General features: G+C 53.6%; 1 protein-coding gene across 1 annotated transcript in view; it reads right to left on the bottom strand.

The window, feature by feature from the left end:
- The window catches only part of ZNF362 (zinc finger protein 362), a 47,691-nt gene that overhangs the window by 14,069 nt on the left and 19,249 nt on the right, over positions 1-14,373 (bottom strand). The window lies entirely within an intron of this gene.

The raw sequence follows: 14,373 nt of genomic DNA, 5'->3' as shown, positions 1-14,373 counted from the left end.
CTCCTTCCTTAGAGGTTTTTAAGGCCTGGCTTGACAAAGCCCTGGCTGGGATGATTTAGTTGGGGATTGGTCCTGCTTTGAGCAGGGGGTTGGACTAGATGACCTCCTGAGGTCCCTTCCAACCCTAATCTTCTATGATTCCTGTGAGGACATGAGAAATCCTGGCTTTCACATGATTTCAGGGAAGCAAAGTACAGTGAGTGAAAGGCCTACGTGCCATGCCCAGGAGACTAGGGGAGGGCCACTAAAATACAAGCTTAGAGACCATGAGTTCTAGCCCCAGCTCCTCCGCTGCCTGCTGCTGCTATTTCTATGCCCTTTCTTCACCCTTATTCTGAACCCAACTCTCATACTGTTACCTTGGGGGTAACCAACATTCACCCATTTTACAGGCCAGGTTGACACTAAAAAATTGGGCTAGCAGAGCTCCGTTGGCTATTCACAGCCCTAGGTGACATGCTGGCAAAGCCCCCAGTGCAGATGCAGCTAAGCCAACAGAAAAAAGTGCTTCAGTCACCCCGTCATTCAGGGAGATAGTGTTACTACCGGGCAGAAAAGCTCCTTCTGTTGACATACCAGGGGCCATGCTGACATAGGCCCTGTAGTGTAGACATGGCCACAGAGAACTGAGCACGAGGGCTCATTTTCACTCCCCTTCTGCCCCTGAGTCCCGTTCACACACAAAACCCCTTCGTGAGTATGACGGCACTTTTAACTCCAGTTGGCTGGCCCATCGGGGTCCGGGCTATCGCTCGAGTTAGCACAACTCCTCAGCTGTGAACACAATCACACTGCTGCTAATCCAATCACTCCGGGCCACCTGTGTGTGACTTCACAGCATGGCCGCTCTCCCTTGACCTAGGTTAACTTGAGCCGCATTAACTCAATGGTAGATCATGCAAGTGAACTGTTAAGACCTAGTGTAAGAACTTGCACAGAGTCACTACCGGCAGAGCTAGGAACAGAATCAGTAACACAGCCAAGTCTCCTCCACTTTGCCACGTAGGGGTTGTCTGCCCTGCAGAGTTAGGGCATGTCTACACTACCATTTTAAGTCGGCCTACGTTAGGTGATGTCCACACTACCCTTCTTCTGTTAGTGGTTCCGTTGACTGAAGAGGGGTCGTGTGGGAGGCTGAGAGCCAAGGCTCTCAGCTCTGCGCAGCTCCATGCCAGGAGCCCAGCTGCCCCCGAGCTTCTTGCCCCCCACCCCCAGCTTGGAGCAGGGGCGTCGTGAAATTAACAAGCCAGCCAGCAGCTGATGTAAGGAACGCAGTGTCTCACCCTAACTACACCAACATAAGCCCTACACCTCTCGCAGCGGAGGAGTTATGTCGGTGTAGTAGAGCACTTACATCGGTAGGAGCACAGCTGTAGTGTAGACACTGACATAGTTAGGTCAGTGCAGACCAAGCCTTAGCCTGGCTTCTTACCAGGGTGCTTGCCTGCCCCCCTGTGCCCTATCCCCCCCTTAAATCCCTCTGGCCTGAGTGTGGCACTGTTTTCACCCCAGGCGAGCTGGCCCAGCTTGGGGGAAGGGTTAGAACGCTAACACTGGTAAACTGCCCACCTTGCGATGAGGATGCCACGCAGGTGCTGCCAGTCCTCTAATGCCTTCTCACGTGCCAGGACAGAGAAGTTCTCCCACAACTCACTGGGGAAGAATCACAGAGTGACTCAGGTCGCTGCAGCACAAAGAACCATGCGGATGTGCCCCCGATGTCCTAGTGACACACACAGGGGTGTGCAGCACCCGTGAGGACATGGTAAGCCAGGTAGGGTGTTGCAGCGCGGCTGCTCACACCTGGGCTAGGCTAACCCAAGTGCCAATCATATGGAATAACTGCAGTGAAGACAGACCCACAGACTGTTAGAAGAACATGGCAAATTAGAGGCTTCTGAAACCCACAGTAACAAAGGGCAGCTCCGTGTTACTCTCTAGCCACTTGTCCACGTAGATGTTTGTGACTCTGATACTACATCCCTGCTAGCTTCAGTGGTATAGCCCCTGTGTTTGCACTCAGAGCTCCTAACCCGACTGGGGAGTGTTGTGACATTTGGCTGTGCCGTCTGGAATCACTAAACCGCCGTCTGCTCCCAGAGCCAGGAATCCTGCTGCCCGGGTGAGCCATTGTCGGTGGGTGACACGTGTGTGAGCTGGCAAGGGGAATAACACACCTTCCCGAGCAGTTACTCCTAGAGCTAACTGCAAACAGGTCTGTGCTGTGGATCTGAATAGTGGGAGTTTAAACCAGAGGTGGGCAAACTATGGCCCGCAGACCACATCCCACCCACGGGACCGTCCTGCCCGACCCCCGAGCTCCTGGCCCGGGAGGCTCGCCCCCAGCCCCTCCCCTGCTGTTCCCCCCTCCCCCGCAGCCTCAGCTCGCGCGCTCCGCCGCCGGCGCAATGCTCTGGGCGGCGGGGCTGTGAGCTCCTGGGGCAGCACAGCTGCAGAGCCCGGCCTGACCCGGTCTCTGTGCTGCATGGTGGCGGCGGCAGCGTGGCTGGCTCCAGCCGGGCGGTGCGGCTGTAGCGCCGCCAACCACCGGTGCTCCAGGCAGCACGGTAAGGGGGCAGGGAGCGAGGGGGTTGGATAGAGGGCAGGGGAGTTCGAGGTGGTGGTCAGGGGGCAGGGGTGTGGATAGGGGTCGGGGCTGTCAGAGGGGAAAAAGGGGGTTGAATGGGGGCAGGGGTCCTGGAGGGCAGTCAGGAAGGAGGGGGGGTTGGATGGGGCAGCAGGGGGAAGTCAGGGGCAGGGGCTCCGGGGGTGGTCAGGGGACAGGGAGCCCCCCACAGGGGCTGTCAGGGAACAGGGGGGGTTGGATGGGGCAGGAGTCCTGGGGAGGGCAGATAGGAGATGGGGGCCGGGCCATGACCTCCTCCCCTAACCGGCCCTCCATCCAATTTATGAAAACCGATGTGGCCCTCAGGCCAAAAAGTTTGCCCACCCCTGGTTTAAACCCTGTTGATGACCCACTATGGAGGAGAAAAAAATATATTTACCTGGGAAGCTGGCTTAGCTGTGGGAAGGATTTTATATGGCAAAGCACTGCTTTTAGCAGTGAATTCGGATGGTCTATTAAAAGGTGTTTCACTATTGCATTTGTTTGTTATCAGTGGGAGCTGTCCCTTTCAGAACCAGCTGGAGACAGAGCAGAGAGTGCAGGAGATGTTTCCTGTGCCCAGAGAGGAGCAGACCCTGCCTGTGACAGCACCACTAAGGGCAGAACCTGATTTAATACATTCATCTTCCCACCAAGCAGCCTCGTTCCCCAAGGTGTAACGTGGGTGCTTACGGGCACTGGATCCCTCAGGGCACTGAGAACCCTGGGCCTGTAGGTCACCAGTGCAAACCCAGCCCAGCTAGCCAAGCTGGGCCCAGCTAACAGCTGTTTGGGGAGGATCTGTTCCAGCTCCCACATCCCAAACTCACCATCATGCTTTGCACTAGACTGCAAGCTCTTCGGGGCAGGGTCTGTCTCCTATAAGGTGGCCACTCACGCATTCCCAGAGACTCCGGTACCTCTGGGAATGGTGTGAGCCTGCCCCTGCCAAGACCCCACCCCCACTTGGGTGACCTCAGACGCACAGTGCATGTGAGGTCACGCTATGTGGGGGGGAAACGGCGCCCTCCTCCCATGCAGTGGGATCTTGCACGCAGGCCACATGGAAGGAGGGGTCATTTTTCACTACTCCGCTCCCACCAGAGTGACCATGTGTGCGAGGTCCCGCCAGCTGGGGCGGAGTGGTGCGCTCTTTAAAATGGCATCCCCTGTCTGATACCGCACAACCTCAGGTCCGATTCTGTGCAAGTGCCGGACCCTGCAAAAGCAGGACTGCCCGAGAGGCTTGCCTGATATCTTCCTGCGTGTCTGTGCAGTGCCTAGCACAACGGGCCCAGTCTCAACAGGGGCCGCATGGGAGTGCCTCAATTACTATGAACGTAAGAGAGTTGGCAGCTCTGGCCCCATGGCACACACCCTGGGGGGAGCTCAGACACAGACCAAAACACATGATTTAATCTTACGTTCGGGCCCAGTTCATGACATGTAACTGCAGGAGGCAGCAATATGGGGCTGCTACATAGCACATATATGGGGAGAGTTAAATATCTTGTGGGGCTTCTAACTCCCTTCTGCCTAAGGAGCAGGATGTGAACCCAGGTCTCCCAGCCTAGCTAATCCGACCCCAACTCCTCTTAAAATCCCTCCCTGTGGTCTCCAGGGCATTTGCCTTCCCCTCGTGACTGTTTTGTGCTGTGTGTCCTGCTCAGAGTCAAACCACCCCCTTTGCCTTGTACCCACACCTCTTCCAGCTGCCCCATTTCCTGAGCTGCGGGGACCTGCTCCCGCCACTGGGTCCGCCCGCCGCATTCCCACCAGCACTCTGGATCTTCCCGCTGAAGGGACCACGCTGCAGCTGCTGTCTCTACCCCGCTTTTATTTACAGCTCTCACAAACCCAGTCTCCATTGCATTAGGCTCCCTGTTGGGGAAACCAAGCAGCTGCCTTTCCTTAAAAAACAAAACATGAGAGGCAGTTACTCGGTGCCTGGGAGAGCATGCCAGAATCAGGCGCATCCCTGGAAATTGGGCAATCTCACACGTCTGCATGTCACCCACTGACACTCCCAGAGAGTCACATTTTAGCTCCACCCACAAATAATTCTCTCTCTAAGCCCCACCCTGAAGGGATGGCCTCAGCAAGTGGGAGGAAAGAGCAGCAGCCTTTAAACTGGTCGCTGGAGTAAAATGCAGTGTTATTGCAAGTAAACTACATAGGAGAGTAGCTAAGAATCCTGCCTAGCAACCTAAAGGAAAGCTGAGGTACTATCCCAGACCTAAAATCCCAGGACATGGAACAATGACAGCTTGTTCTAAGAACGGGGATCACTTCATAACTTTCCAAGCAGTTAATACCGATGTTCCAGCTGGGGTAGGATTAAAACCATAAACTTGGGGCTTGTCTACACTTAAAATACTACAGCGGTGCCTCTGTAGTGCTTCAGTGTAGACACACCTCCCCGAGAGGAGGGATTTGCCCATCAGCCTATTGCTGGCTACTTGGGGTCTTAGGTTGGCTTAACTAAGCTGCTATGGGGGGGATTTTTCACATCCTTGCCTGACGTAGTTAAACGTACCTAATTTTCTAGCGTAGACCGGGCCTCAGTTTCAAGGCTGTTGGCTGCAAATGCCCCAGTATCACATATGGGTTGAACGTGACATGATAAGACAGAGGAATCAGCAACACTGGTGATCCATCCACCGTAAAAATATATATATATGGTTTTTTTTTCCCCCCTGAATGCAAAGATAAAAATTGAGCTTTGTAAAATGCAAAAGCTTGGGGTTGTAGAAAATCCAAATAACCTACATCTCAGATTAATTCTAGATATGCACTGAGCCGTATGATTGAAATAAAGACAAAAATGGAAACATAATCCACTGAAAACTGGTCAAGGAGCAGCAGCTAAACTCTCTCAAGAAAAAACCCAACATTCTCAGTATTAGATGCAGGACATGCATTTTGGCAAGAGGAGTCAGATGAATCAAGCACTAAGCTAGTGACTTTTAATATGTCATTTGGATATTAGAAGGTGAAGTGAATTCCCCCTGTAGGTATTAGTTCTGCTCCTCCGGTATTTCAAAGAGTTACTGCTCAGACTTTTCAAAGGTGCTCAAGTTATAAAGTGAATAATGTTTTCATTTGGGCTGGGCAACGAAAGACTTGGGCAAGTTTGGCAGACAGCGAGGGAGAGACACCAAAACTCAAAAACCCTTTCAAAGGCCAAAAACCAAAGTCCAACTGAAATTTACCTTAATGGCTGATCCAGATAAACTAGAAGCCACATCTGAAATGCCTTGTCTCACAATGTAAAGTGGAGGCAAAGATTTATGGGGATGATAAATTATTTGGAAAAATTCATTTCAAATCTACCACTGGCTAATAAAAATTTTTTAAAGGAAGCTCAGAAAAGTGGCAATAACATAATGACCTGATTTAAACAGCAGTTTAAAGCCCCAGTTCTGTGAAGCTCTTAAACATGGGCTTAACCTTATTAAGCACATGAGCAGTCTCACTGAAGTCAATAGGACAATTCACATGGGTAACAGATAAATGTATGCACAACCCTTTCCAGGATCAAGGCCTGCATCACTGATTACTAATCTGCTAGTTTTAAAAGAGGGTTTAATTAAGCCAGTTGCAGCTGCCACTTCTGCCAGACTGAGTGCAGCCCCCTTATAACAGAACAGTAGCCACTTGCATTTATACTGAGAACCCTAAACGAAGGAGAAGGAAATTGTCCAGATTGAAAAGGAGAGGTTGAGTATTGTGACTGGCTGTTTGAAATTCATACGCAGACAGGATGGATTAGATTAGCTGCATCAGAAAGAAAATAATACTGTAGAATCGATCACAAGCCATCACAAAGTTTCTTTTGCACTACCTACAATCCACAGCGTGGTGAAGCTTCAAAGACGTGACCTCCATGTGGAATATAAATCAGTCAAGAACTGGATTCCCTTACTAGGGAAGTAAATAGATCAACATCACCTGATGCCAAGATTGATGAACATGAAAGTCAAGTAGGGAGGCATCTGCCTATTAGTATTTCAAAAATTAGCTACATTTCACATTAAAACAGAGTGAACGTGAATCACCAGTTTGACAAGGAAAGGCCAGCAGCATTAGACCTGAAACTGAAACCACACTGGCCAGTTAGGGAAGGCCAGGAAAAAGACTTGACTGTCAGAAACTCTGAGAAAAGGGGCTCAGCAAAAAAACAAAAACATTGCTGTTATTGAGGTATCGAGAAATGCAAGCGAAGGCCAAGAGAGATTTTGTTCTTGCCTGAAACAATTGCTCAAATAAGAGACATGCCTGCTCGCTGTAATGCATGTAATCATTTCCCAAGAGCAAAACCAAAATGAGGCAACACAGGATCAAAAGGTGCCAAAGAGACGAGCAAAAGCTGGGGAGAGATTTATTTCAGGTTGGCAAAGAAACCCATTTATTCATTACTAGCAAATTCATGGAGATGTCAAACTATCAGACACAAGCAGCACTCAGTGCTTACCCAGATCCCATCACAATCAGCAAGACCTGAAATTATCAAAGCCCCTAATTACTGACCCAGCTCTCACATGCAGAATCTCAGGAATTTGCCCTGACCTGCCATCACCTCCTTGCCAGTGTATCCCAGGGTAACGGGACAGCCAAGAGAGTTATCCCGACAGTGAAAATCTCCCTCAAAGAAACTAACCAAGACAGAGGTCTGTGTCCAGCCCTGCTGGAACTCAGAAATATCCAGAGAGAAGGATCTGTTTTCCCAGCACACCTGCTACCAGCCAGACAAAGTTTTGCCTCCCATAAGACTGCAGTTGCTCAAAGCTACAAAAAGAACAGACTAGACAAATGCACACTGGAAGGAAAGCAAGAGAGACAGAAACTTGCCTAGGACACACACACAAAGCCACTGTCCACTCTGCCATCTGGACATGCCATCTACCTGGGAACAGCAGGAAGGCAGCAAAAACTGTTACCCCACAGCAGAGACACAATTACAAGCTGTTGGAAACAGACTGTCTGTCTGGGCCGGAGAAAGAGAGATTTGCCTGAAATACCCGAGATGTGCCAGATACCTGCTGACACAGGAGAAAAAGGTGATAACTGGATTCCTCAAGGAACACAGGATACAAGAGGTTCAGCAACCACAGGAGCACACGAAGTACCGGTATCCAGGGCTCTCCCTAGAGATTGTGGTGCCCCACGCAGCCCCCCTGCAGGGGGGCCGCCCCGGGGCCTCCAAGGGGGAGGGGCTGCACCCAAGGGCTTTGGGAGGCAGGAGCAGCCAGTGCAGGAAGGCAGCAGGGGTCCGACCTGCCACTGTACTCACAGGGCGGCGGGAAGAGGAGTGACCCGGCCCCAGCCTGCTCCGTTCTGCTCCCCCGGCTCCCAGGCTTGGAGGAAGGGGGGGAACCACCCCCCAGCACTCCCCGGCAGCGCGGCCAGGAGCCAGCGTAGCGTAGTGGGCTGGGGCCGAGTCACTCCACTTCCCGCCGCCCCGTGAGTTCAGGGCAGGCCCGACCCTGACCCCTGCTGCAGTCCCCCGGGACACATGGATCAGGGGACAGGGTTTGGGGGGGGGGAAGGGGCGGAGTGGGGGCGAAGCAGGGGCAGGAAGAGGCAGGGTGTGGGCGGAGCAGGGGCGGGGGCTGAGGGGAAGGGGTTGGGCAGGGGCGGAGGCAGCTTTCCTAGGCCCTGCTGTGCACAACTCACGAGGGGCCGGCTCAGCCATCCAGGGGATCGTGCTGGCCGCTGGAGCTGGATGCAGCACGCAGCTGCGTAGGGCACCAGGAAATTTGGGGCAATTTGGTGCCCCAAATTTCCTGGTGCCCTGAGCAGCTGCGTAGTTTGCGTATGGGTAGGGACGGCCCTACCGGTATCACCAGGGTTATCACGTGCAAATTATCCAGACTCTCAGGGAGTGCCTTGCTGAAGCCTCACTATTAAAGGGGGCACTCTCAGAAACTGGGTTTGAAAAAAAACTACTACTACGATCTAGTGAACAGCTTCTCACCTGCATCTCTCAGAGCGCTTTCCAAAGGGGGTCAGTGTGCCCATCACCACCATGCAGGTGGGGACACTGGCGCACAGAGAGAGGAATTGACTTACCCCAGGTCACCCAGTAAATCAGTGGCAGAGCCAGGAACAGAACCCAAGTCTCTCAAGTCACAATCCTGGGCGTTAACCACTAGACCATACAGCCTCTCCAGTAGAAAAAAAATCATAGTTGACATTGGGCAGCTATCCAACCGACAGGCTGGATTTCCCCCCAACATTTGCCCCTTGGGTGGAAATCATACCCCCCCACCCCAGACACTAGGGCCATTAGCCTGTGACTTGGGCATTCCAATCCCGCTATGGCTATTTATTGCCAATGGAATGTTAAAAATGTAGATAAGAGAATCATCGCCGGTGGAAATGACAGTGCGTCACTCCAGCCAATTAAGACGTCTGCCCCCTCTCCCTGAGTGATCTCATCCACTCCCATGGCCAATCGGGATGTCTGCCCCTCTCCCTGAGTGATCTCATCCACTCACATGGTTTCATTTACCATCTTTACACTGATGACTCAACAGCTGCCTTCCCGTTCCTGACTTGTCTCCCTCCATCCAGTCCCTGGCTCTCTGACATCTCCAGGATGTCTTGCTGTTACGTTCAACTTAACATGCCCCAAACTAATCTTTCAGCCCAGCCTCTCCATCACCGTTCAAACCCCACCATCCTCCCTGTCACTCAGGTCTGTAGCCTGGGAGTCATCTTCCCTTTCCTGACACATCCAAGCCATGTCCAAGTCCTGCTGTTTCCTGCTCCTCAGCATCTCCGAGATCCATGCTTTCCCACCCAGGCAGCCAAACTCTAGTCTGAGGCCTCGCGGACACCTGGCCTGGTCTCCAGGCCATAAAAAATGATGCTGATAAAATAACCCTCTTTGCCCATCACACCGCCCATGTCACCCCTTCTGTGAACCCTTCCACTGTGCAGAAAATTCAGGTTTCTTGCCATCAGCATCAAGGCCCTGCCTAACTCTGCTCTGGTCTCTTATCTGCCCCCTCCTCCCCTCCTCCAGCGATGCCAGCCTTGAGCACAGTCTCTTGGCTTCTCCAACCATCTGTTTCCTCCCACACTACCCTTATGCCAGAAGTGCCACCCCTGATCCATACGACTGTTACCCTCCCCAAAACCCACAGTAACACTGGCCAGCTTGCAGGGCAGCTGGGCAGAGCTGAAATTAGCTACTTAGCAATAGAAGGAGAGAAAGTGCTTTCAAATGATTCAGCCCCATCAGGTAATGCACAGAGCTTATCCATGGGACCTTATCACTGTCCTCTGGGCTTCCCTCCTACTGTCTATTACACTCACTTATTGAGTCCTGGTTTGAATTAGATTATGTGCCTTCAGAGCAGGGACTATGTCTTCATCTGCTTTTGTACCGACACTGCATAATGGGCTTTTGGGCGCTGTGCAATGCAAACAGAAGTGACTGGCCCAAGGCCCACACCGAGTCAGTGGCAGAGGCAGAATTAGAGTACAGGCACTCCTGGCTCCCAGCCTGGAAAGCTGCAAAGGAGATACCTCCCGTGACATCAAAGGGTGTTCAACTGCTAGGGAGGCCTGGATCTACGATACTTTCCAATAGGTCAATCCCAAGGAAGCAAGGTGCCCTAACTTTGCCCAGCTGGGGACCAACTCTGCACCTTTCCCGGACTCAATATGCTGCACCCAGCTGGCCCAGAACAGGTTTCCAGCTGCCCTCGTCTGTAGCACAAACGCGCACGCCAGAGAGACTGGACCCCAGCATGCATCACGACATGACTGTGATCTGGAAGGGCGGTCTGTGGGCAGACGAAGGTGGCTGCAAGCTGCACTGTACAGCTCCAAGGATCTCAGTCTCGGAGCCGCACCTTAGCGATCCCTGTTCTGTTAGACATTTGCTGCGCTGGCATAGCAGCTTGGCTCTGCGCTGAACTCCGGGGGGAGTTGAGGAGCACAATGATTTTCCAGTAATGGCTCAGTAATAAGCATTCGTTTTCCCCGATGGCCCCTGCATCCTCACTCTAAATCCCAGTCATCAGAGCAACTGTGGCTCTCAACACAGCCCCCTCCAGTCCCATTAACAACTCCCCAGCTCCCACCCATCTGCTGCGTGACTCGCGCAGCCCATCCGCCAGAGATCCTGCCGGGCGATGGGGAAGGCTGCGGAGATGCTTTTACTGATTAGCAGGTCAGCTGAGGGCACCGCTGAACCTCACGCCAGCAGCCCTGAGCGGGCAAACATGGCTCCTGGTGAGAGAGCAGGAAGGGGGAGAGGAACTGGCTGTGGGGCTACGACGACGAGCCCATTCGGATTCCATTCCTACAGCACCCTGCTGCCAGTAAAGGTATTTAGACTCATCTGCTATTACAACAATGCAGCTCTACAGCTACTGACCCGAGTGGCTGGCTTGTGTTTCCTGCGGCCCGGGGGACCGGAGTCTCCATGGCAATGCACTGGCGCTGCCCAGACACCGGGAACACATCTACACAGTCTCAGTGCAGCCAAGCAGAATTCCACTCCCGCCCCGGGCTGGAACAGGGGTTTTCCCCACCATCAGCAAGGACGTCGAAGTAGATTTTGCTCCTGGGCTAGTGAAAGGTCATGGCAGCTCTGCAAGGCTGCCTGGTACTTTGCTCCTCCCAAGGACTGAATTAAGTCTCCCAATAAACCCTTAGAAGGCGAGGATAGGACCACAGGAACTGCCCGAATGGATCCAACTGGGGCCCATCTAGCCCAGTATCCGGTCTGTGACAGTGCCCACTCCCAGTGCTTCACAGGGAGGTGTAACCCCACAGGAGCAGATGTGGGATAATCTGCCCCCACCTAACTCTCATCCTGATCTCTACTATTAGAGGTTGGCTTAACCCCTAAAGCATGAGGGTTAATAGCTCTTCCACAATTGTTGTTGTTAATTATGACAACTCAAGATGTTCTTGTCATCCATATAAATGCCCAATCCCTTGTTTGAATCTTGTTACGTTCCTGGCCTTTATTTAGTATTACTCTCCTCATTTAAGATGGGGAAACTGAGGCACAGAGCAGGGCAGTGACTTGCCCTAAGTCACACAGTGAGTCAGTAGCAAAGTTAGGAACAGAACCCAGGAGCCCCGATTCCCAGTCAGGATGAAATATTATAAATACAGAATAGCGACTATCGACAATACAACAGAATTTCAAAACAAAAGTTACACAAAAAACAAACCCTCTCCCCCCAAAGAAAGTGTGAAAATAAACATCCCAGAAGAGCCAGATCCTGGGAGGTGCTGAGCCCCACAGGTGTGTAATAGCTGGGTCCTAGCCTGTACCACACCTAGCCTCAGCTCCCACAGCCACCTGACTCAAGGCCCAGGCCAGCAGCAGCGGCTGCAGATCTGCTGAGTCACCTCCTATGTTCCCAGAGTCCCGATTTATTGCTGGGAACAGATTTGTTCCTATGCACGTCTACTGGCTGCTCTATTCTTACACTGCGCTCCCCGCCGTCGCGTCTCAGTGCCAGCGCTAGGGAGAGGAGCCAGCTCTCTGATTTTCCCTCCTGCTTCTCCCCAAGCCAGACACATGAGCCGGGAAGGTGAAAAGCCCAACACAAACCAGGACAGGAGAGAAAGAATCAACCCCTGAAATTCAGCCGCAGCTCAGGTGCCTGAAAGTGCGGCAAATCCAGCCTGACTCCACCCCTTCTTAAATGGGGGAGCCCCTTTCTGCCTCTCCAGTCTCCTAATGAGGAGGCTCCCTTGCCACCCATCCTCCTCACTCCCTTCTGCATCCCCCCATCCTCCTCAAAGGGGGGCCCCTAATATTTTGTAATTAGAAGCAGATCCCTGGCTGGGCATTTAGCTAGAGCAGACCCCTTTCAGGAGCACAAGGGAGCTTTGAAGTATCCCCACCAACCCAGCTGGGATAGGAATGCCCTGGGAGGTGAGCCCTTTCTATTGGGGGGCAGTGGAGGAGGGCACCCCCAAGAGGGGTGACGGATTCTTCCTAAAAGTGGGAGGGTGCGGCCATGAGGCCCTGCCCCCTCCATGGCCCCACCCTGTCCCTCCTCCCTCTCCTCTCCCCCCACCCCCGAGGTCCTGCACCCTGGCCAAGCCAAAAGCCAGAGCTGGGGTGGGGGGGGGCCCGAGAGCAGCCCCTGGCCCGTGTTCCCCGCCCCCCCCAGACCCCCATCTAGGGCAGGTGCAGGGTCTGCAGCTCTCCACAGCTGTCTGGGCTCCCTGGGCCAGGCTCCAGCTCCCATCCTGGCCGGGGGGCAGGGCCTTGGGGGGGGAAGAGGAAAGGCAGGGGGCCAGGCCCGTGGTGAAAAGTGGAAGAGCCATGGCCCCTTGGCCCCCTCGTTCCAGCACCCCTGGCCCCCAAACCAAAGAAACATAAAAGGAGACTCTCGAGAGAAGGACGTAGTCTCCCCGGCCGGCCAGGCCAGGGCGAGGGCGGAAGGCAGACAATTGAACCGTGGTGTGCCTCCCCCAGCCCAGACCTACATGCTGCTGCTGCTACAAGCGCTCAGGTTAGCAGGGATCCAGCCTGCTCCTCCCAAACCAACAGGCATTTCCCCCGAGATTCCCCGGGACCAGGATCCAGTCACTGTCAGCAAACAGGGCCTGCAGGGCACGAGCTACTTGTACCCGAAGGGCTGGGATCCCATCCACTCCCCAGCCGGTGGCCAAGACAGGCTTGTTCACCAACCGCAGGGAGCCAAAGCTGGAGCGACAGCCTCCGTGCACCACCTCCCCCAAATGCTGCACAGCTCGTCCGGCTGCGGCTTCACCCGCTTCCTCCAGCAGCAGAAAGTGACACACGGGCGCCCCAGCACCCACGTTTGGGCAGCAGGCAGCACCCATCACGTGGAGAAGGAGGGAGAGAGTAAATGCTGCACGTAAAGGGGAGAACGAACGAACGGATGGATGGATGCACTGAATCAACACAACAAGACTGCATCAGGTGAGGAGGAGGAGGAGAAACAGAGAATGGAAGCAGTACAAAGCCCTAGTGAGACGCAGGGCACTCTTTTTAGGGGGTCACCGAATGGAGATCTGGGGGACATACTATCTGATTTAATGATGGTTTCTCACACAAGCAGAGTGAAAGTGTCCCCCAGCTTGGGCCAGGGAGAGGGGGACATCCCCAACCCCCAGATCTAACCGCCCCCCTTCAGCTGCTGGAGCTCCCCATTGAAGCCCAGCAAGTGGAAGGCCTATAGCACGGGAAGCTGAAATGCCCCGGGTCCCTCCTCAGCCCAGGCCGCAGGTTCTGGAAAACAGGAAGTCAGGGCTATGATTAGAAAAGGTTCTTGGAACCAGCCCAGGCTAACAGGGCTGGACAGCAGCTCCTCTCCCCCGAGGAGCAGGTGACGGAGCCACACGCCTCTCCTTGTGGCACAAAGAAGCCCCGCACTGCCCCTCACCCAAAGCCAGCCCTCTCCCCTATCCTGCTGCCCAGCCCAGCTTCACGGCTGCTCTGCCCTGTTATTTCTACCATGCTGTGAACATGGTTATACCCATTCCTCTCCAACACGACTGAAAACACAGATTGGTCGTGCGGGGTTTTACTCATGCTCCTGAGCTGTGCTACAGACTTGGGCTGGCAAAATTGCAAGGCTCCTGCATGGCTGATGCAAGGATCACCGGGGAACATGCAAAGGCATCTTTAGCATGTTCATTGCATGAAACACACACATTTGCATTGGCCAAACTATCTCACACAGCAAAACCGCCAACCGCCTCTTGGGGCGCACACACCAGCCCTATTTAAAGGGCAACTGTCAGGTCAAGTTTAG

Source organism: Emys orbicularis, chromosome 22 (assembly GCF_028017835.1).
Source record: "Emys orbicularis isolate rEmyOrb1 chromosome 22, rEmyOrb1.hap1, whole genome shotgun sequence".
Taxonomy (NCBI): Eukaryota; Metazoa; Chordata; order Testudines; family Emydidae; genus Emys; species Emys orbicularis.
Note: the sequence above shows the minus strand (reverse complement) of the source record. Positions and strands in the feature narration are given on the sequence as shown.